The sequence below is a fragment of the Protopterus annectens genome, chromosome 1.part0, assembly GCF_019279795.1.
Source record: "Protopterus annectens isolate FY-2018-M chromosome 1.part0, PAN1.0, whole genome shotgun sequence".
Lineage (NCBI taxonomy): Eukaryota > Metazoa > Chordata > Ceratodontiformes > Protopteridae > Protopterus > Protopterus annectens.
The window spans coordinates 1,509,365,640-1,509,387,378 of record NC_056725.1 but is presented as its reverse complement, the minus strand read 5'-3'; positions in this window follow the sequence as shown (position 1 = coordinate 1,509,387,378).

Here is a 21,739-nt window from a genome sequence, read left to right as displayed (position 1 = left end):
ATGATGTAGTTGATAAAGAAGACTTATTATTGACAACTTTAGATGTAAACAGTCTTTTCACTAGTATTCCAAATGGCATTGGTATTGAGACAGTGAGACAAGTACTTATCAGTAAGATCTCAGCCAGTGAAACCAGAACTATTTGTGACATGCTGGAACTAATATTGGAGAACAACTACTTTACTTATGGTAATAGCTGTTATTTACAAAAATGGGGGGGTTGCGATGGGCACCCCCTGTGCAAATAGTTATTCCAATTTAGTTCTAGTAGGTTGACAACAGTCGAAAGCGCTTATCGGATATCTTCAAGGGACAGTTTTGAGCTTTTTATTTTTCATTTTATTTCAAGTCGAAGTTTTATTCATATTAAAGGACTACATTTTAATTGGAATTTTTGTGGATTTCGTTGACTGGCCATCCTTGGGTGGATTTTCTGTCTTTTTTCTGCCAATGTTTTATTTAGCAACCAAGCCCTACCCTCAACCTGCTGTATAGACAATTGGGAGGGTGGTCTAATGGTTAAGGTGTTTGCCTTGCAAGCAGAAGGTGCAGGGTTTGAATCTCACAAGGCATAATTGGCTAGGCTTAAAATGGCTCGCAAGGGCAATTAGCTTAGTACCAATCTATGAACCTATGAACTCCAATACTAGGTTTAAATATAGTTAGGGGTCTGGGCAGCTGGGTTGACAATTTATTCTACTTTGATCATAACGCGTAAGTTGTAGAGAGAAAATCATTCTACCTAGTGCTACTAATAGCCAAAGGTATGTCATCCATTCCCTTATATTTGGCTTTGATTAGATCAGTTATAGAGTACCTTGCCCCTCTTTGGAATGTGGATTACATGACATATAAAATAACTAGAGAAGTCTTAGATATTTTACCTTAAAATATTTCACACTTAATGATCCAGAATTATCAACAGAAGATAGAAAAATCTATCCCTTTACTGAATATCTTATAGGCTGTTGAGGGGTGATCTGTGCCTCACCTACCACACCATTAGAAAACTTGTTGCCATTGATCTCTTTTATCTCTGTAAGTTTAATAACTTAGCAAACACCAGAACCAGGGATCTAAATCTTCATCAGCAGATAAACAGAAGATGATGGAGCAATAGATCCATTACACAGCTCCTCCCCATCTCTGTAATTTGCTGCCCATTTAGATTCAGTAGTGTGATACAGTCTCACTATTAAAACAGAACCTGGTTGACTTCAGATAGGTAACCTCAGATTTATCCCTTGACTAACTGGCCTATCCCTCCTTGAGAAAGGGGATGCAGCTTGAGGGTGGGTATTGACAAGGCTTTGATGGTTCTGAGACTAAAGTGACTTGGAACACCTATGCATAGTAAACTAAAATGTGTAGAACCCAAAATGAGTGCAACCAAAAAAACAAAGGCTCACAGCCGAAGAGATTACCAGGACCAGGATACAGATGATTTGATGTAACAATTTCTTTATTTTATGTATAACATCCACAGTTAAAAACTGACTGAAACAGGCAATACAGTCAAGCGCTTTCGCCCGGGCTCTCCCAGGCTAAAGCCTGGGAGAGCCCGGGCGAAAGCGCTTGACTGTATTGCCTGTTTCAGTCAGTTTTTAACTGTGGATGTTATACGTAAAATAAAGAAATTGTTACATCAAACTAAAATGTGTCCTTTTTGAAAGTATTATGCTGCCACCTAAAATTTATCAAAAAGTTTAGAGAACATTAACAAAAAAAAAAAAAAAAAGATTTTCACAGAATGTCCAGATTTTTGGCTCACATTCTTGGTCTGTTCCTCATAAAATTTGTGATTTTCTGGCAGATCACTGTGATGGTCTCAGGACTGAGGCCACTAAATAATGACATGCCTTGAAATTCAGACTTCAAATCCTTCAGAAAATGTATGTTAAAACAAACCCTGTTACTCTGGTAACTTTCTAAGTTTATAAGAGCAATATTTAGAATATGTCCCTATTTTTGGGCCTTCGTTTCCTCATTTTGTTGGGCTTTGTCTAGATTTCTTGCACTAAGAGGCTGGGAAGTATGGGATGAGTAGATAGCAAATTATCACTTTAGAAATGATGTAGGATCTTATAATTAGAGAACAAACATTCAGTACTTTGCCTGACGATATGAAGTTCTGGCTGACAGACTGGGCATGTGCCTGTGCTGAATGGATGGGTAAAAAGAATGCCTTATAAGAGAGAACTGCACAACAATTTAACTAGCTCTATACATAAGTATAAGGAAACCCATGGAAAGTCTAAACCATCACATCCGGGTCAACAGGCAAAGGAGGAGGGCACTAGATCCATTACATGCAAGATAATCAAGCCAGATGTTTCTAGTATAACCAAGTGGAACATATACACATGCCTTTCAACAATATCTTATTATGAAGAACTTCTCTCATTCTGAGTCTTAAAAATTCTGTGTTCCATGATGTTTCACAATGAAAAGATCTGCCACACATTCATTGTTAAGAAATTTTAAATAAAATATCCATGAAAAGTAGTGCTAAATCATATTAATTCATAACATAACTGTTTTATGTATAAAGTATGAATTTTCCTGGTGAAGGGTAAAGAAATTACTCTTAAGATGGATACTTGATCAAATATGACTGTTTGCAGTTTAGGGAGGAATGTTACTTTCCTGGGTGACTCCAGTTAAGACCACAGAAAGGACAACTTTTCAGGTGACACTGGCCAGGATTGATTTTGTCCAGAAAGGGAGGAAAGTAGACAAGCAGTTGGTAGTTTTTTTTTATTATATCCTGGCAGATATCCTGCTAGGAAAAGACTTTGATGCTTCAGTGACTTGAGTACTTACATTTACATCAATCTAGGCAAGGAAATAAGCACAAGGGGAAAGTGGAAGGGAGAGAATCTGACAGTGCCCCCACTTCCAATAGAAGCTGATGATTTGTTTATTTCAGCAGAAGATCTGGATAATAGTAGCAAACCTGTATAGAAACCATTGGTGTCAAAAGTTACTGGACTTCTTCTGAAGGAGGCTACTTCAGAAGTATGGATAGCTGGTACCATTAAGCCTAAATCTAACTCAAATATGTCAGAAATGCTAGACTTCAGTGGATGAAGAACTAAGGAGGAACACAAAGAAAGAGAGATGCAACAGGCAGAGCTCTTAGAAACCATCTTAAAAATAATTTGAGGGGGATAGTCAAGGAGGCTTCAGACTTTCAAAGTAAGAGGGAGTCTGTATACATGGTCAAGGGGTTATAGTACAGAGAACAGTTTACAGGTTGTGAGCTAGAGGGAGAAGATGGCAATCCCAACGACCTAACATTGGACATTTCTGCCAATAGCGCACAATACTCTTTCAGGAAAAGTACTGCATAAGGTGTACAAAAGTGAATTTTGTGAATAAATATAAACATGAGAGGATAACTTCAGACATTTGGACAGTGCCAAAAGGTTTTCTAAGGGGTGACAAAGTAAAGACTGCTTTGGTGCCTTTCCCCCTTTTTAAACACCTATCTCAAAGTATGGTCATGGATATTGCAGAGCCTGTTAATGCCCCAAACACTGTGGGTAAGAGGTTTATCTTGCAGGTGGTGGAATAAGCATCTAGATACCCTGACTCAGTGACTTTGTCGTCTACTGAGGCAGAAAATGTGTCAAATGTTATGTTAGACATTTTCAGTAGGGCAGATTTTCTCCAGGAAACTTTGACAGACAGAGAGGCTAATTTTATGCCTGATCTGCTGATTTGTTTGCAGAAATACTGTGGGGTAACACAGGTAAAAAGTACTAACTACCATCCACAAAAATGGTTTGCTTAAGGGGGTTAACTCTACTCTTAAAATAATGTTGAAAGCATTTGCAGATCAATTTATACAGAAGATGTACGCACACATGCCCCATCTCCTCTATCCATACAGGGAGACTCCATCCCCTCTATCCCTACAGGAAGATACCTAATAATCCACATGCATTTACCATTTCAGCCACTTTGTCACAGGGGAAGGTGGCATCTGGACCTAAATCATGAAGAGTGCGAGGATGAAAGTGATTCCCACAAAGATTATTTTATGGAGTATGCACTGAGTTTCATGAATAAGCTTAGGGAAATATGGTGTTGAAACAAGAGCACTTACCTGAAGAACAACTGCAGCAAAACGTTTGATAGGACTGGATAGTGAGAAAATGAAAATATATTCATATACAGATTTACTAATTAGTTGACTCATCTTAATGCAACTTTAAATGAACCCTCTGGATGCATTATAATGTCAGCAACATCACACTGACGATTATCTAATGTATGTTAATTGTATCTGTATTGTCCAGGACACTTAGAATACAAGAATTGTTTCCATTTCCAGTCATCCTACTTGTTTGAATAGATTTAGTTATATTGTAGGATAAATATAGTGCTGAGCGATCTGAGAAATATTCAGGCTTCACAATAGCACCAAGTACTTTATGAAAAATAGACAATGAGATGAAAATTAATGTATTTTCCTGACCATAACATATGAGAATGTGAGAAGAAAACTGCCATTTATCTTGGTCTAAGTACCTATGTGGGGTCCCTAAATCAAAAACATATATAAGATCCAAAATTGCATCAGTGACATAATAATGAATAGTCTTACTGCTAGGTGCTTGGCAAAAAAAAAAAAATAAATTATACTGTTTCCAGATAGTACATAGTAATGATTTTTGAACTTCAAGGGAATTCTAGAAAAGGATCATCTGGGGTAGAATAATGTATATAACAGAAAGATGAAATTATCAGATAAATGATGTTTTAATACTAAGTAACAATATCATCCATCTGGGTCATATTGCAAGATATTGCTATCCATCTATAAATATTTTTAACCACAATAGGTCAGCCCTGCATTATTTTTAGGATTACCCATAATAACCACACTCCCAATCAACTTCTGTTTAATGCTTATATAGTATTTAAATGACAGATGGATCTCTTGAATAAAAGTTAACTGTACCTTAACTGTACCTGACTTTTACATACAAGATTGAAAAAAAAGTGTACATTTGGCCAAGTTTAGATTCCAAATTAATAGATTAAGAAACATGTTGATATACTTAACACCCTAAATATTCTGACTTAAGAGTATAGCATAGTAATGCTGCTCCTGGAAACATTTAAAGAAATCTAGAATAAATTTACTGAACTTAGAAAAGCAATTCTTAAAACCGCAGAACCATCCATAACCAAACTCCAGGCCCATCTCAAAGCTACTTAGTTGCAAAAAAAATGTCTCTAGTTCAAACTGAAAACCATTAAGAAATAATTAAATTAATTGATGACTGATGCAAAAATGTATTTATAAATTATATACTGACTCTGTCAAGCCTAATTACTCAGAGCATACTTCAAGTCAACTCTGTCTGATTTCAAAGTAAATAGAATAACCACACGCACACACACACACATACACATGTTTACACACTACCATAATGAACACCGGCGCTATCATCCTGTCAACTCTCAGATTGTTCGTTGTCATGGGTATGCACAGGCATACTGGCTGTCTCCATAATATGGGGAGGAGATGTGGGGACCCACATTCTCTGTGTCTGACACACCTCATGCAGCCCTAGGCTGTGTTATTTCATCCCTGCCATCATCATCAGAGGATTAGGATCCTCCAACATCAGATGGAGGTACATCCGCAGTGCTGATGCCTGACAATGCTTCACTTGTGAATACACCGAAAAAAAAAATAACAATAAAAATATCCATAATAACCTTTGCCAAAATACCTCATCCACTCTTGCAAATGCTATTATCTCAGTGAATGCTAAACATAAGTAAAACATGTAAGAATGCCCAAACCATGTGCAGGTGGTCATTGTACCTCATGCCAGATGTACTTAGAGACAATAGTTGATAGAGGTAGTATAAGCATACATGCGGCTATCAGTTGCAAAGGTGGCTGTAATAAATATTTGAGTGGCATGCCTGTGGCATCAGTAGTAGGTCAGTGGCTGTAATAAATATTTTAGTAACATACCTGTGGCATCAGTAGTAGATTGGTGGCTTTAATAAATATTTGAGTAGCATACCTGCGGCATCAATAGTAGAAGTCTGCGGCTTTTCTATCTCTTCTCCAGCATCTAGCACTGTACTGAGAAACTCTTCTGGGCAGCCCGTATCCCTGATAGATGACAGGAACTCTGTCATCTCAGTGAGTGGTGGGTCAGTAGATGGCTGACTACCATTTGCCCTCCAGTCCCATGCCACAGCCTGTGATCTGAGCTTGTTTTTATTAATCATTCCACTGGCCTTATGTCTGACACTTGAACATATACAACTCTGGCCACCAGCAGGATTAACATCCTTAACCACCTGATGCCAGACATGGTCAGAGAAGGACTTTTCTAGTGGTATGTAGATCAAGGAGACTTCCACCATGGAGATGGAGGGTCTGCAGTATGACATCATTATCACCATCTGGGAAAGGGAGCATCCATGAGGATAAGCCCTTCTTATTTTTAGATTTGGGAGCCATATCCCTGTTGTGATGGAATAAAAATGGGTACCACAGCAGAACTTAACACACATGGTACTATGCTTCACTTTATAGTCGTGGAACAAATATATGCAGTAATGACTAGCATAGTCAAGTGTAACACAAACATAATGTACCTTAAAAAACATGCACCCTGAAATACAAACAGCAGTCTAAACAACAAAGCAAGTTCCCAAACATAAAGCTAAACACAGATGCAACAAATGGGAAAATAACCAGCAATGCAATATCCATATGCATTCACCCCCACAACTACAAAACAGAACAATACCAGATGCAGGAAATGTATACCTAACAAGCAGAAAAAAAAAACACTATAGGCAAAACAACAATATGGAGAATGGGAGAAAAACTTACTTAACTTCCTCAGTGACAGTTTAAGCTTTTAGCATGTTACAATAATACTACAATATCTGTACACATGATTGAGTGTGCTGCCTGACCCCATGAATTACATTTCAGTTTACTTGAACACATTTCATTGAAACACTGCATGTATACAGCACATCACAAATATTTATCAGCATATTAAAAATGAGCAGTTATATGAAAGAAGAGACACCTTGCAATATTTTCTTAGTATCCTAGCTAGTTCTATAGTGAAAATGTTGAGAGCAATATGTTTAACAGCTCTTGAGAAACAAACAATCTTCTCTAGCACAATGGAAGATCCATAGCCCATGCTGTTCTTATAAAGTGTAGATAAACCTCTCTCAGCATATTATGGAAAATTAGTTCTCACTTCATTATCATGTCTAAATCCCTTAATTTGCATGGTGTGCTATGGTAAAAAACTTAGTGCTGGTTTTTACACAATGATGTTCACATGCCAAAGTAACACAAGAATGGGGATTAAGGCTTTTGCCTAGCTAGTGCCTTGCAAGTGTGCCTCATTAACAGTACTGGTCAGTCAACAATGTGTTAAAGATCCACGCTGATGAAAATCACACTTTGAGAAGGAGTGTCAGACAGATAATTCTTAATGGATACATTTCAGTTATACTCACATTGAAATGTGACTAAACCTTGATCTAAATATTGTCAAGATAATCTAAAATGTATCTGAGATGGCTGTGCACACATCTCAAATATGAAGTGGAGATGCCTAACAATGTGAGCTATGTCCACAACATTGTGAATGCGACTTAAACATAAAGGATATATATAAATATATATATATATATATATATATATATATATATATATATATATATATATATATATATATATATATATATGTACACACACACACACACACACACACACACACACACACACACACACACACACACACACACACACACACACACACACACACACACACACACACACACACACACACACGAGTATTTATGCTATACTTTAAGACATTCCTTGAACAAGGGTAATAACATTAAGTAATGCACAACAATTTTATGAATAAGTCTGCTCTTCAGAAACTATTTCTACCTTCATCATCATTACCCTCATGTGTCCAATAATGCCACTAATACAACTGCACTCTATAAGCAAAAAAATGAACGTGAGACAGCATCACCATAGTAAAACAGAATTGCCAATTTCAAAAGTCCAGCGACCTGCGCAAGTACATGACTTTCTGCTTTCTGACTGTTCATGTGGTACATGTTCCTGATGTCAGTGTTCCATTGCAATGCCTTAATGACAGCATAATATGTACAGCTGTGGATAGTAACCCTGATAATATTACCTTTGTGTCTCCCAGAGTAGTCACCTCATTAATACTAATAATAATAATAACACACTTCTGTATGCATGCTGTGGAAAACATACTACATGTTCTAAAAAAATGAGAAAACATAACACCTGTGGTTGAATGCATAGAGCACATAAAAACATGTAGTAAAACATATTCGCAGACATATCTGTGGCATATCTGTATACTAATGATTTGTAAGTCCTCCTGGAATATGCTTGGGTGCACATCCCATCGTATACTGTCTGTATGGCCCTGTCCTCTGTATTTGGCCTGTTGTATAATAGTAATAATAGTAATAATAATAATAATACATAATAATAATAATAATAATAATAATAATAACAATGGCAGCTAAAACAAAAGCACTTCATACATGAACAACAACTTTTAAAGTATAAATGAGATTGTGTGTCTATTTTTTGCGGTTGGGATAGTGCACTGTCAATGGTGAGTGATGAGTGTAGAGAAATGGCAGTTATCATCCTCTGCAAAAACTCAAAAAAATAATTATGTATGCACTAATACTTTGCTTTTGGCTGACCACTCTAGCTTGACAGTGAAGCATCTTAATTAGTATTCAAGATATAAATAGAATCAATGCAAGGGAAATGTATTCCACATAAAAGCATTTCTGCCTCAAATTATTACTCATTTGAAGGTACACTGTATAGTGAGAAAAGTTACAGGCTTATCATACATTGCACAGGTCTTAATTTGAGTATTTCCAAGTCAGTATGCATATGTAGGACATAAAACAGAATCATATCACGGACATGACATGACAAAACTATGACTTGGTAGACAGAATATGTGCATGTTGCTACAAAATATATTGTATAATTCCTGATACATCTGAAGATGTAGGCATATTCCCAGTCATGTACACATTTATAGTCCTCAGCTTACAGACTTGTAATGTCAGTTTTTGTCAAGGGTTCAGTTACAAGATAGTATAAGTAATCACTCACACATAATGTTTTATGTCACAGCACTGCATCCTGTAATATTGGCATAAAATGTACATAAGAGCAATACAGAGGAACAACAGTATCATGCAGGTGATTGCATATTTCTGTATAACAGTGCTACCTTATAAATATTATAAACCATCCCTGAGTGCATGCCCAGAGGTGGAACAATGTAAATTAAAAAGTAACAGAGATATCAACAGAAGCCAGCATGAGCTGGAGGTGCTAAGGTAAGTGTGATAGTGACGGACGTTAGGGTCAGGGTGCAGGTACGGTAAGTGTGCGATAGTGACAGACTTTAAGGTTAGGGGCGGGTTAAGTGAGTTAGGGTTAGGGTGCGGGTAAGATAAGTGTGTGATAGTGACAGACTTTAGGGTTAGGGGCAGGTTAAGTGAGTTAGGGTTAGGGCGCGGGTTAGATGAGTGTGCGATAGTGACGGACCGTAGGGTTAGGGTTAAGGTTAGTGCATAGATAGTTGTGTACGTAAGGTTTAGTGTAGGTTTGTAAGGTTTTTGGTGTGCTTGTGTTTTGTATGTGTTTTTTGGAAAAGGTATTTGTTTTGTTTTGTTGATTGTTGGGATTGTGGTTTGGCGGCCATGTGATGTTTCGTGTTTTTGAACTTTCCATTTTGTGGTGTCGGTTATCTCGTTGTCAGTGTTTTTGAGTGTCAGTGTTTTCAGGTAGACCCATATATATATATATATATATATATATATATATATATATATATATATATATATATATATATATATATATATATATAGGTTCATAGGTAGGTACTAGGCTATCTGCCCGAGGGCATTTATAAGCCTAGCCAGTGGGTGTCAGCTTTCACCGCCCCATTGATTGATTAAATGAGCCTCTGTCAGGAAGAGCCAATGAAGTGATCCCAGGGGTGTATTTTCTGTTACCCATCTACTCATCAAGGTTTTTCTTGAAGAGTATTAGTGAGGGGCTCTGCCTAATGTAGTTAGTAATTTTGTTCCAAACAATGGGGAGTCTCTGTGACAGGAATCTATCCCTCCAGCATGTTCTATTTATTGTTGTGGCGAGGTTTAGCTCACTAGAGCGAGTGGCTCGCAGTGACTTGGATTTCTTTAGGTGGAGCATGTCCATTAATTCTGAGTTGGACATGGCTTTGTAAGTCAGGCAGAGATCACCTCTGAGTAAGCGCTATGCCACTGAGTACAGCTGGAGTTTTTCCAGTCGGGCTGCATAAGACATATGTTTGAGGCCAGTAATCCTCTTGGTGAGGTACTTTTGTGGTCTTTCCAGCTGTTGGAAGTGTCTTGTGAGGTACATCCCAAATGGGGCATTGTACTCTATGATGGGTCTGATGAGTGATGAGTAGAGGGGCACTATAACCTCTTTATTTCTAGATGCGAACCCTTTAGTAATTAGATGGGCTACATAGAAGGATTTCCTAACTACTTTGGCAATATGATTGTCAAAGGGGAGATCACTATCTACCTGGGTCCCCAGATCTCTTATTACCTCTTCTGTATTAAGGGGGCTGCCACCTATGTGGTAATTCATGGGTGTTTTGTTTTTCCCAAAAGGGATGACGATGCATTTTTTGGCATTTATCTTGAGACCATGACTTTGACACCAAGTGTCTGTCTCAGTAAGGCCCTTTTGGAGAATGTCCGTGTCAATCAGAGAGTCAATTATGGCTCCCAGTTTACAGTCATCGGTGAACTTGGTTAGCCATAGTCCTCCTGTGTTTGCCTGTACTTCTGAGAAGTATATGCCAAACAGTAGGGGTCCCAGGACCGAGCCTTGTGGGACACCACTTGTGACTGGTTTAGAGTCGGACTGGAGCCCGCTGTTCTTACCGTGTGAGTTCTGTCTGTAAGCCAGATGGCAACCCATCTTGTGACATAGGGGTTTATGTTCAGGCTGGTGAGTTTTTCTATAATTCCTGAGTGGGGAATAGTGTCAAAAGCCTTGGCGAGGTCAAGGTAGGCTGTGTGAACTACCTTCCCCTCATCTATGGCCTTGGTGACTGTCTCGAAGAAGTCAACCAGGTTTAGTAGGCATGATCTGCCCTTAACAAAGCTGAACTGGGTTGGGTCAAGTGTTTGGAGGTTCCCAATGTCTTTGTTAATGAGTTATATGATGATGTGCTCCATAGCCTTGCAGACCAGGCTAGTCAGGCTTATGGGGCGATAGTTACCAGGGTCAGTTGTGGCCCCTCCTTTGTGGAGTGGAATAACCGTTGCTGTGTGCCATTCTATGGGCACGTAGCCTGTGGAGAGGCTGAGGTTGAACAGTGTGTTTAGGTGGGGGGTTAGTTCATTCTGTAGTTCATGCAAGACGCAGCCTGGGACACCATCTGGCCCCATTGATGCTGTGCTTTTGGCTTTTGAAAGGGCTATTTTCACCTGTGCATCTGTGATTTCTGGGGCACTACACTTTTCCGGTATTGTTGTGGGCCCTTTTGGGGGTGAGAGGGGGTGAAGTTTGCACTGAATCTATCTGCCAGGATGTTGGCAATATCAGTGGGTTCAGTATATTTTGTGCTATTTTGCACTAGCGCAAAGCATATCTGTGAGTTGTCACTTAGATTCTTGACATAGCTAAAGAAGGCTTTGTGGTTATCTTTCGAATCCTTGGCTATTTTTCTTTCAAAGTTAGCCTTGGAGGATTTTATGAGGGACCTTAGTTTCTTACTGATACTGATCAGGGATGTCTCCTTCTTGGGATTTGCTTTTTTTCTGAACTAGTTTCCTTCTCGTATTGTATAGCCTGCTTATGGCAGGGGTCCCCCAGACTGGTTTCCTTCGCTTAGGGGAGTTAGTCTTGGTTTTGCTAGGGATGGCATGATCCATGCATCTTGTAGGTGCTCATAGAGTGCATTTGTAAAGGTTCCTGCATTTTGGACACTGTTATCCTTTAGCGTGGGGGCTGTGAAACTTACCACCTCTGTCTTAAGTAAGGTGAAGTTTGCTATAGAAAAGTTTTTCACTGTGGTTTCCTTGGTTGGAGGTGGTGGTGTGGTGTGGACATCCAGAGTGATTAGTTTATGGTCTGATCTAACCAGTGATGGGTTGACCTCCGGTGTGGAACACCTGTCGCCCTTGTTGGTGATGACCAGGTCCAATATGTTTTCACCTCTGGTAGGGGAGATTACCAGCTGGTCCAGGGCATTTGAGTTGATAAATTCCAGGAAGCGCTGGACCTGGGAGTTTGTACTTGAGTAGTTTTCCCAGTTAATGGTAGGGTAATTGATATCGCCCAATATCAGGGTGTTCGGTAGGACCTTCACGTTTTCCAGTGTCTCCAGAAAGGCGAAGTGATGGCCCTTGGTCATGGAGGGTGATCTGTAGCAGGCCACAATTTGCATTGCAGATTTGCCTGATGTTAGTTGCACATGGATGATCTTAGAGGTATCATGCTGCACCACTAACCTGGAGGTGTAGGTATCCTTGATGAATATGGATACACCCCCTCCTTTTGTGTTTCAGTTCATGTTCTATGGCCGAAATGTGTTGTATGAGTTGTAGCCCAGTAGTGCTGGGGTGCTCTGTGGAACCTTGAACCAGGTTTCAGTTACTGCACAGATGTCAACGTTCTCCATACTGAGGAGTGCTTCGAGTGTGTGCATTTTGAGATTTAAACTCCTGGCGTTGACTAGCATAACCCTACTTTTTTTATTTGTGCTGTTTACAGAGGTGGGTTTGACTTTTGAGCCTTGCCTAAAAAAAGGCACTATGGGGGCAGTAAGAGCCTTGGCCAGTAATCGAAAACCTAGGGGTGACAGGTGCAAGCCGTCTCTTGCAAAGCAACGAGGCCTGTCGAGCATGCATATCTATATATATATATATATATATATATATATATATATATATATATATATATATATATATATATATATATATATATATATATATATATATATATATATATATATATATATATATATATATATATATATATATATATATATATATATATATATATATATATACATACACACACACACACACACATATATATATATATATATATATATATATAGATAGATAGATATATCAGCACATGGCCATGTGTTACTGCCCTGTTTTTCACCAAAGATGGACAATGCAAAAATAATACATACAGTTAATTCTAGGCCATTTCTGTTCCATCTCTTGCACAAATGTCGTTCTCCATGGTGTCCATCATTCCATACAGAAGAGAGAATGCAAGATCTGATTTGGGCACCAATTCACTGCCATTTTTCCTGACATCCTTAAAAGGAAGACATGGCAGGCAGTGTTTTATGGTTGTGCTTCATTTAACATACAGTCGTGGAGTGAGGAAAAGTCTCACACTTTTTGTAACTCTCCTCATGAGAAATTACAGTTAGAGGCTTCTGCAGGGTGGCTATACTGGGTTTCATTTCAAGGCTGAGGATTGGAATAGTTTCACCAAGGCTGTCACCTGTGTTTACTGAATGGATGAACAGTGCCATCACTATCACAGTGACTTAAAAAGATGAAAGAAGGACCTTCTTGCCAATGGCATCATTATACCACTGGAGTGCTGTAAGTATATCCCCTTAACCCTGCAATTCAGTACCATGACACGGCAACATGCACACGTCTTCATTACTTTTTCTTACATGCTTTCTGCATAGAGATTGAAGAAAATCAGGAGGCACATCAGGGCACACTGCAACATCTCCAAAAGGGGTATCTATGGATTCAGATATGACTGGTTGCCATGTCAGAATAGCATAGATATTAGCAATAGGTTATCAAATATTTGGCCGTCAGTCCAGAAGTGGTTGTCAGACAACTACATGAGCACATTCTACATTTGCAAACTCTGTTGACCTGTACAATTAGCTCATGTAGCTTTGAACTAGTCATTTGTTAGCTAAAGACAGATGGATGTGAGTTCAATTCCATACAGCAGAAAATATATCTGCTATGCATTTTACAATTCATTATTTAGTAGGTGTACTCACACCTTAGAATAACATGTAGACAGGCCCAATATGTGTTTAAGTAACTGTTATATATAATCCAGCTGTAAAATAACTACACTTTAATATAATGTTTTTAATAGTGACAGCCAGGGATAGGATAGCATCAGTGTAACAGTAATTTATGGCATGACATATTCAGATCTGGATGTAAGTAATATTAAAAATGTCTTTGGAATATGTGATGACTATGACATTAACATTACAGAGTATTTATGATATTTTTTTCTTTTTTGTCTCTCTCCATCCTCTTTCTCTTCATCATTTCTATTTTTGGCTTATCTTTCATTGCATTGCAGCAGTCATTGCTTCTTCATCATGATTACCAGCAGAGGGAGTTTGACCAGCTACAGCATCTTGGACCACCACCCCTCCACAAGTGGCTGTGGCACCACCATCACTGGCAGCAGAGGCACCCAGCAGTTCTGGATTACAACCTGGCAATATTGCCTCCACAACACCTGCTCTACCTGCACCATCTGTGTGAGGTGGCTCTACCCCGGTGGTGTCTTGTGCAGTGGTACCCACCAGTTCTAGTGGTAGTGGACATGGCATTTATGTCACCCAACAACAACTGACAGGGTTGGTGGATGTGATTATGGAGAGTGGCCTATGTGCCCACATTGAACATATGGAAACAATCCTGCAGCAGCTTGCCAAATTGCTGCCCCATCTGGCACTGCCCCAGGTGTCTGCAACAGGAGACAATGCTGAAGTTCTGAAGATGGGGACTAAATTCCCACAGTTTTCATGGACAGTGATGTGCCTCTGAAATCTCATAACTAATCTCAAGTAGGGTGCCCCTCTCTCTCTTATGGTCATTATTATCCCTATTTGTATTGTATATCCTGATGTCTGCACCTACTGCCTAACCAACCTTAAATACCTACCCCTGTTATTCCTTAATACCTTCCCCAGTGGTCTCTCTTCTCTCTTTAAAAAAATAAAGAGGTCACCTGTCTCATAAACATAACAAATAAATAAATAAATACAAAATTATGCATAATGCATAACTCTCCACTTCACCTGTGTGTGCGTGCTCGCGCGTGTGTGTGTGTGTGTGTGTGTGTGTGTGTGCACGTGTGCGCGTGTGTGTATTACACAGCTGATTTGGTCCAAATGGTCACACAGCATAATTAAGTTGTTATACATCATTTATGAAGTACTGCACAGACATGTAATAAACTCTACTTGGATATTACCCTTTCATAGTGGGTATTTTTTCACTTTTAACCATGGCCATTTATTCACACACATGACTGCTGACATTACTCCATATGACTGATTTCTGACAAGAGCTGTAGAACTTGTTCTGTGGTACCATTAGGCAGCGTAATACTCACAAGAGCATAGGTTACCTGGGTTCACACCCATGCAGATCTCATGTGTAGAATAATGGCAGCTGTCATTATCATATGGTAATAATGCCATGTAAGTATAAAACAGTGGCAGTGTGCCACTCACATCTGAAAGATTTCATGCCCACCTCTGTTATACATATTTTTTTCCTGTGAATTTTACCTTCGGCTGCATTAATTCTAACTGTGCAATTCATTTTGTATTCACACAATTTTTCTGAATACCTGCTGTTGTGGCTTATAATAGTTATGCCCATGATTTCCCATTATCAATGTCAAGGGTTTTGATTGTGGAAACAGGGTACATTTTTTTGTGCCTGATATCACTTTGTCTACTCACAAAATGTATTTGGCATCCACTTCCCTCCCGACTACTCTGTTAACTTTGCCTGCCAATATCCTACCTTTGTGAATTTATTCTTGCACAAAGTCATGTGTTCAAGCCCATATATTTTAATTTTATTGGCTGATCTCAGGTGACCTGTTCTTCTGATGCATATTTGGCTGTCACATCTGTCCTGGATACTCTATTAACATGCTTCACCGATACGCTATACCTGGGAATATATTACTTGAGGGTTATAAATTCAAGCACAGGTATGTGCAATTTGATTGCCTGATAGCGACTGTTTACTACCCTAACAATGTGTTATTCTACTCACCTGTGCTCCCAGTATTTGAGCAGCATTCACAGTTACAACAGTGGTCTGAAACCTGTCAGTGATATCAACAGGGGTTACATTGTTACATTGCATATAATGTTAGCAATCATGTCTTGTGTCCACATAATTCATTTATCTGGGGTCTTATGTCACCATTGTGATGGCTTGTTGGGGAATATGTGTTAATAAAGGCTATGTGTAAGATGATCCACGTAGGTGTGCTGTGTTCTGGGGTCTTGCATCATAACTACTTCGCTGACAAGCCTTGATGTGGTATATGTACAGTAAATACGTCATGTGACAGTTCAGGGTTTACTTCCCTTAAGGTCTATTACTTGGTTTGCTTTGTTGCAATCAGCTTGCACATATGAGAAATGCCACTGATTTTGTTCGTAGGACCCCTTTCACTATGACGTGTGCAGTGCCTCACATCAACATCACAGCTTGTACTGGAGGGTGGACTGCAGTGCTGCACTGACCCACTTCAAGACAAACCATCTTCTATTTCTAAATCACATTTATGCTGTATTATAGGTGCATGGCTCAAACTTCATTGTTGTTAGGTATGTAAGTGTTGTAGCATCGCAATACAGGTTTAATGAAATATCCCACATATCCCATGTACATAATTCCCACCTGCTATGATTATTCACAGTTTGTTCATTTAATGCATCATAAAAAGTTCTATGTTGCTTCACCTAACATTTGTGGTTTTCTGGCATATCCTTGAGAATTGCAGTCACTAATGACAGATCTTTTTAGTGTCTGACTTCTTATTCTTCTGAACATGGATGGTACTGCCACAACAGTTATTATATTTTGTTTCCCAATGTATAGGAGCACTTTGTACAAGTTTTCCCTAAGTTTTTGCATTTGCCCCCACATTATTTGTGCATTTGTCTAGCATTCTTGTATTGGGAGGCTGAGAGATGTGCCCATCTATAATTCAAAATGTCTGAAATGTCCATATTGTCCTACAACAGTTTTTCATACTGAACATTTTATGCAATCACACTGCCAGTAATGTTTGTCATCTCAACACTTTCAGTCAGTGAACTGCATACGGTCATCCTTCATTGTCTGTTTGGTGTTAGGTTTTCCCTTGCTCATGTATTTGTGGTTTACTTATCTGATGCTGCTGAGTGCATGCATACTCACTTCTAATTCTCTGGTTTGTCATGCTCATTCTTCATTTACATCGTGCACACACATATGGTTGTGCACTTGCATACTACGATGTGGTCACAAGCCTGTGCTATGGGCTTGAGGTGAGCCTCCTTAAGGTACAATGTGCCTTGGCTTCTTGAATATTTGATTATCAATACTGCTTGTTGTGTTAGTACAACTGATCATGGTAGCTTAAGCATGATGCGGACATGCTGTTAATTCATTCCCAGGGTTATAAAATGACACATTGGCACAATCATTCAATCATCCTTCTTCCTTTCTGCACACACAGAACCAAGAGAGGGGAACCCATCCCAGTGGATACCAAGATATGTGTAAGCTTAAGAATACTAGCCACACATACCTTCTAAAGGGCAAATGGGGATATCATGGGGATCTCACAGGCATCAGCATCCAGGGTACTCCACCAGTTCCTGGATGCCATGTCAGCACATGTCGGTGAGCACATATATTTCCTCAACACTTGTGAGGCGTTGACCAGCAATATGCGTCTCTTCCACCAAATAGCAGAATACCCTGAGGTAGTGGGTGCCATAGACTGCATGCACATACACATCAAAGCACAACCCAGTGAGCGGAGTAGGGTCTACATAAACTGCAAGGGCTTCCCCTCCATTAACTGCAAGGTCATGTGCGATGCCCAGGGCATTATCTTGAATGTGTGTGCTGGCAGCCCTGGAAGCTATCACGACTCCTGCATCTGGTATATGACACAGCTATACCAGTCATTTGCCAGTGGGGACATCGCATACGGCCACCTAGTGGGGGATGCTTGCTACACACTGGAGCCATGGTTGATGAAACCCATCAGAAATGCACACACACCTGAACAAGAACTCCATAATGAGGCACATGCCCAAACCAGAATCATAATAGAGCATTTGTTTGGGATGCTCAAGTCACGTTTCCGCTGCCTGGACATATCTGGTGGAGCCTTGCAGTACTCTCCATCTACATGTACACAAATGTACACAAATGTTCATAGTATGCACCATGCTACACAATAATATCCTGCAGAAACAGCTGCAGCAGGAACCGCACGGGGCAAGACCACACAGCCCCCCACCATTGCCAAGGCCATCACAGGCACAAAGGGACACGGAGGAGGAACAACCTAAGCCTGCCTATGTAGGCAGAAGGAGGCATGCCCAGTATGCCCAGGCCTTGGCAAAGAGGCAATGCATAGCACATACACTGACACGGTAGGGACCCAGGGAAGGACACCTCTCTCTGACTCGCACTTACATTACAGTAAAAGGGATGCCAAACATGACACTACCTGTGCTTTACCATGTATAGGGAGTGTATTATGTGCATCTGACATAGTCAGTCCTCCAGCACCATCCTCAATACTGGCACAGCCACAAGGTAAGTCACTCTTCCTATGAATTACTGAATGGAGTAGTATGTTCTGATAGTTGTATCTATATTATGGACGTGAGCATGCAAGGGAACTGGGTGACTGAATGGAATGGCAGCAGATAGTGAACACCTATATGGGCAGCATGAAATCCATACCAAAAACTGGTGTCATACTAGACAAGGTGACAAATCCCACTGCAGTACATGTGGTGGCCCAAATGTGTGTCCATAGGACACACACATGCATGTCAGTGAGGCACACATACCCACCACCAGCCTCAGCCAGCAGGACAGGTGTAGATGACCATAAAGAAAGGCTGGGCTAAGGCCTCCAATTGATGGCAATGGTTAACAGTCCCCCTCCAGACCTACACAGACAGACTACAACAGGTCTAGCAGTTGTATGCCAGTTCTGAAGGGTAAGAAGTCTGAAACTGAAATGTGGGTCAATAAAACCTAAGATCTGTACACTGCTGATATGCCTCCAGTCTGCTTGATATGTCAGAATACAAAATGAAATGGAAGCCAACAGAGTACCTGAAATGCCAGTACAGTCACAGAAAATGTTTAAAGTTGTCAGGTGTGCCCCTCACCCCACAATCCTAAATAGAAATGCAGTAACATGTAAGCATGAGGTGCAATAACAGATTACCTGAGCTGGCCCAATCTACAGGATAGATTGTTGCATGTGTACAATATGCAGGGTTCCATGTGTTAGGTTGTCATGTGTTCAATATTGTCTGGAAGTGGTCAGCGTGTAGGCATGGAGGGCTGTTTCTCGGTGGCCTATGGGCAGTACTGTGGATGAGAGGGTCATGTTCTGACAACTGCAGTGCCAACCACAATTCTTCTCAGTATAATATGTCAAACATACACACACAGAGAAGTGGGGAAATGAGAGACAGACAGTAACAGAGAGATTTTTATTATGAAGCCTGTCCCACCCACCACACATCCAATTGGCCGATATCACATGATGTGCTGATGTCAATCACTGTAGACATTCCTTTTGGCAGCCCTCAGCCCTATAATGTATGTGGTGCTTGTGATAATTGCGTAACATGATAGTACAAATTAGTATTTATCTAGCATTTGTATACCCAGTCCTGTCAAATGTAAAGTTGTATGTGACTGAGTATGTGTGTGTGTGTGTGTGTGTGTGTGTGTGTGTGTGTGTGTGTGTGTGTGTGTGTGTGTGTGTGTTTCCAGAGGAATGATTTATGGCCCATTCACACACACACTGCACTTCCCATTGCCCGTGTTAGCACTCCTGCTGATGTCAGTCACCTTGAAATAACCCTCTGGCCAAGTCTCAGCTCTATGAGCTGTGTGGTACTTGTGATATGTGTGTAATACTGTAGCACAGAAAACTAGTTAGGTAGATGTTCCTCCCAGGCATGGTAACTGTGAAACTGTGTGTGTGTGTGTGTGTGTGTGTGTGTGTGTGTGTGTGTGTGTGTGTGTGTGTGGAGAAAAATGATTGTGAGGACATTCACACTCACTACACCTCCCATTGCCCTACTTTAGCATGCCTGCTGATGTCAGTCACCTTGAAATAACCCTTTGGCCGAGTGCCAGCCCTATAAGCTCTGTGACGCTTTCGATGACTGCATAATACTATAGTGTAGCATACTAGTTATGTAGGCGTTTTAATCCCAGACATGACAACTATGAAACTGTGTGTGTTTGTGTGAGAGAGTGTGTGTGTCTTTGATGATACCTGGTTTTATGGACATTCACACTTACTACTCTCCCCTTACCCCTCCTTTAGCACTGCTGCTGATGTTAGTCACCTTCAAAGATACCTTTGGACAGTTTTCACCATATAAACTCTGTGTTGCTTGTGATAACTGTGTAATACAATATTGTAGCATACTAGTTAGGTAGAAGTTCTAATCCCAGACATGGCAAATGTGAAACTGTGTGTGAGAGAGTTTGTGTGTCTTTGATGATACCTGATTTTATGGACATTCACACTTACTGCTCTGCCATTACTCCTCCTTTAGCACTGCTGCTGATGTTAGTCACCTTCAAAGATACCATTGGACAGCTCTTCAACATATAAGCTCTGTGGTGCTTGCAATAGCTACATAATACAATAGCGTAGCCTACTAGTTAGGGAAGAGTTCTAGTCCCAGACATGGAAACTGTGAGTGTTTGTGTGAGAGAGTGTGTGTGTCTTTGATGATACCTGATTTTATGGACATTCACACTGACTACTCTCCACTTACCCCTCCTTTAGCACTGCTGCTGATGTTACTCACCTTCAAAGATACCTTGGCACAGCTCTTCAACATGTAAGCTCCATGGCGCTTGCCAGAAATGCAGAACACTGTAGTAGCATTAACTACATAGGTATGGGTTTGAGTCTCATCCGTGACAAGTGTTTGTGTGTGTACCTCAAAGATTTTGGCCCCATTTACACCCAGTACACATCTCAGTGCCTGACTTTAGCAGTCCTGCAGATATCAGCCACCTTAGAAGTATCTGTTGCCAACCCAAAGCCATGTAAGGTCAGTGGTGCATGTGGTAAATGTGTAACCATAATGGTCCAAACAGATTGTTAGATGGAGGTTTGAACCTCACTCCTGGCAAATGTAAATGTGTGTCGAGTAAAATTATTTTGGGGATCTCTCACCCACTACATCACCCAATGCCAGTATTTACAAGGTCTGGTGATGTTCCTCACCTTAGAAGTACCTTGAGACAACATCCATTGTATAAGCTCCGTGGCACGTGTGATAAACACAGTACATTGTAGTAGCAATACATAGCTAGGTAGGGGTTTGAATCTCAGTACTGGCAAGTGTGAGTGTGTGTCTGTTATCAGTATCCTGTGTGGGGTTGCTGTGATTGTGTAATAACAGGATCCATTGTTGGGTGGGTTTGGCTAAATTATTATGTTGAGGACCTAGTCTATGTCACAATGTCCACATTAGAAGGCCAGCAGATGTCAACCACCAGAAAGGTTGGTATAGACAATCCACAGCCC